This window comes from Ascidiella aspersa, chromosome 5 (genome assembly GCF_963924565.1).
Source record: "Ascidiella aspersa chromosome 5, kaAscAspe10.2, whole genome shotgun sequence".
In the NCBI taxonomy this organism is placed as follows: Eukaryota; Metazoa; Chordata; class Ascidiacea; order Phlebobranchia; family Ascidiidae; genus Ascidiella; species Ascidiella aspersa.
The window spans coordinates 13,236,685-13,239,707 of NC_139451.1; the positions used below are offsets into that span (position 1 = coordinate 13,236,685).

General features: G+C 61.7%; 2 non-coding genes and 1 pseudogene across 2 annotated transcripts in view; all 3 read left to right on the plus strand.

The window, feature by feature from the left end:
- The window catches only part of LOC146144363 (small subunit ribosomal RNA), a 1,811-nt gene extending 1,488 nt beyond the window's left edge, over nucleotides 1-323 (plus strand). The window contains exon 1 of the ribosomal RNA XR_014500580.1: nucleotides 1-323. This exon is cut by the window's left edge and continues 1,488 nt beyond it. This is a non-coding gene — a ribosomal RNA (small subunit ribosomal RNA).
- A 247-nt stretch (nucleotides 324-570) lies between these two features.
- On the plus strand, nucleotides 571-724 carry LOC146144364 (5.8S ribosomal RNA). The gene has a single exon (XR_014498937.1). It is a non-coding gene; the product is annotated as a 5.8S ribosomal RNA (ribosomal RNA).
- A 248-nt stretch (nucleotides 725-972) lies between these two features.
- LOC146144365 (large subunit ribosomal RNA) overlaps nucleotides 973-3,023 on the plus strand; it is a 2,886-nt pseudogene continuing 835 nt past the window's right edge.

Sequence of the window (3,023 nt, forward strand, 5' to 3'; positions counted from 1 at the left end):
CAGCATGTGCTCGCCTTGGCCGACAGGTCTGGGTAACCCGCTGAACCCCGGTCGTGCTAGGGATAGGGAATTGCAATTATTTCCCTTGAACGAGGAATTCCCAGTAAGCGCGAGTCATTAGCTCGCGTTGATTACGTCCCTGCCCTTTGTACACACCGCCCGTCGCTACTACCGATTGAATGGTTTAGTGAGGTCCTCCGATTGGACCTGGCGCGGCCGGCAACGGTCGAGCCGGCGTCCGAGAAGACGATCTAACTTGATCATTTAGAGGAAGTAAAAGTCGTAACAAGGTTTCCGTAGGTGAACCTGCGGAAGGATCATTAACGGTCTCGCAAACGCTTCGGCGAACGCGAAACTCGGACAAGCGAGAGAAAAAGTCTTTGCTACCCGGCGCCCGACCCGCGAGGAGCGGCGCGCCGGCCGGCGATTCGGTCACCCGGTAATGTTTGCGCGTCGAGTGCCGCGGTGCCGCGCGCTCCGGCTTCAAGCGTCGGCCTGGCCGACCGCTCGGCGCGGTCTATTTTGTCACCCTATAGTGCGAGGCACTGTGCGAGCGAAACAATCGTGGATGGCTCTTGGCGGTGGATCACTCGGCTCGTGAGTCGATGAAGGACGCAGCTAGCTGCGTGAATTAGTGTGAATTGCAGGACACATTGAGCATCGACGTTCTGAACGCAAATTGCGGCCTCGGGTCAATCCCGGGGCCGCGCCCGCCTCAGGGTCGCGTTGCAAACGTTCCGCGCGGGGATTTCTCCGCGCGGCTGCTGCGGCGTCGGACGCGCGAGCGCCCGTCCCGCTCAAGACAGCACGGCACGATGCGCGACGATCGCGACCAGAATCCCGCGCGGCGGCGGCGAGTCGACCTCGAAGAGGCCAACGGCTGGCGGCTCAAGGGCGGGAATCGAGGTGCGCGGCGGCGCGCGGCGCCGACGGCGAGCGCGGAACGGGAAGAATAGTCCCGGTCCTTACTTTCGGCCTGAGGTCGGACGAGGCTACCCGCTGAATTTAAGCATATTACTAAGCGGAGGAAAAGAAACTAACGAGGATTCCCTCAGTAACGGCGAGTGAAGCGGGATGTGCCCATCGCCGAATCCGCGCGCTTTTGGAGTGCGCGGAATTGTGGCGTACGGAATTCGTCACGGCGCGCTTCGCCGGTCGCCCGCGTCCTTCTGATCGAGGCCTTTTCCCAGAGCGGGTGTCAGGCCCATGGCGGCGACAGGCGGGCGCGCTACGGCGTCTTCCCAGAGTCGGGTTGTTTGGGAATGCAGCCCAAAGCGGGTGGTAAACTCCATCTAAGGCTAAATACGGTCACGAGACCGATAGCGAACAAGTACCGTGAGGGAAAGTTGAAAAGCACTTTGAAGAGAGAGTTAAAGAGTACGTGAAACCGTCGAGAGGCAAACGGGAGGGCCTGTCGGGTCGCCCGGTCGCTTTCAGCCGGCCCCCTGTCGGCGACGTTGTCGTGCGGACCCTCACGGGCCGCCGGCGGCGCCGCCCGATCGGGGACCAGCGCACTAGCGCCGGGCGAAGGCCGCGACCGTCTGGACGGCGGCGAGAAGGCCGCGCGCAAGGTAACCCGGCCTCGGTCGGGTACTATAGGCGCGCGTGTCCGTCGGCCCGCCGTTCGGGCGAGGAGAGATCGCCGCGTCTGCCCTTCGGGGCCGAGCGCCCGGTGCCGGCTGGGGCGTCGTGGGTCGGGGACTGTTCTCAGTGCCCAGCCTCTTCGTCTCGGTCGCGCTTCCGGTGTCGTTTCGCGAGGCGCACGGGGTCCGCGGCTGAAGTCAGCCACCTTCCCGACCCGTCTTGAAACACGGACCAAGGAGTCTAACGTGAGCGCGAGCCACGGGGCAGTACGAAACCCATGGGCGCAGTGAAAGTGAATGTCGGCGCGGTCCGGCGGAGGTGAGACGTCGTCGTTCGCGGCGGCCGCATCACCGGCCGATCTCGTCCGCTTTGCCGGAGAGGTCGAGCGAGAGCGTTCGCGTTGGGACCCGAAAGATGGTGAACTATGCCTGAAGAGGTTGAAGCCAGAGGAAACTCTGGTGGAGGACCGTAGCGATTCTGACGTGCAAATCGATCGTCAAATTTGGGTATAGGGGCGAAAGACTAATCGAACCGTCTAGTAGCTGGTTCCCTCCGAAGTTTCCCTCAGGATAGCTGGCGCTCTGTCGCAGTTTTATCTGGTAAAGCGAATGATTAGAGGCCTTGGGGACGAAACGTCCTCAACCTATTCTCAAACTTTAAATTGGTAAGAAGCCCGACTCGCTTAATTGGAGCCGGGCATGGAATGCGAGTGCCAAGTGGGCCACTCTTGGTAAGCAGGACTGGCGATGCGGGATGAACCGAACGCCGGGTTAAGGCGCCCGACGCGACGCTCATCAGAGCCCACAAAAGGTGTTGGTTGATCTAGACAGCAGGACGGTGGCCATGGAAGTCGGAATCCGCTAAGGAGTGTGTAACAACTCACCTGCCGAATCAATCAGCCCTGAAAATGGATGGCGCTGGAGCGTCGGGCCTATACCCGGCCGTCGCGGCGGTACGAGCACACCGGTGCGCTAGGCCGCGACGAGTAGGAGGGCCGCGGCGGCGTGCGTCGAAGCCTAGGGCGCGAGCCCGGGTGGAGCAGCCGTCGGTGCAGATCTTGGTGGTAGTAGCAAATATTCAAATGAGAACTTTGAAGGCCGAAGTGGAGAAGGGTTCCATGTGAACAGCAGTTGAACATGGGTCAGTCGATCCTAAGGAATAGGCGAATGCCGTTCTGAAGCGGGGCGATGCTCGTCGTTGCCCCGGCGGACCGAAAGGGAATCGGGTTAATATTCCCGAACCTCGACGCGGAGATCGGCGCTTCGGCGCCTGGTGCGGCAACGCAAGCGAACTCGGAAACGTCGGCGTGGGTCCCGGGAAGAGTTCTCTTTTCTTGGTAAGGGTGCGGCGACCCTGGAATCGGTTTGCCCGGAGATAGGGACATGGGCCCCGCAAAGCACCACGTCTCTTGTGGTGTCCGGTGCGCTCGCGTCGACCCG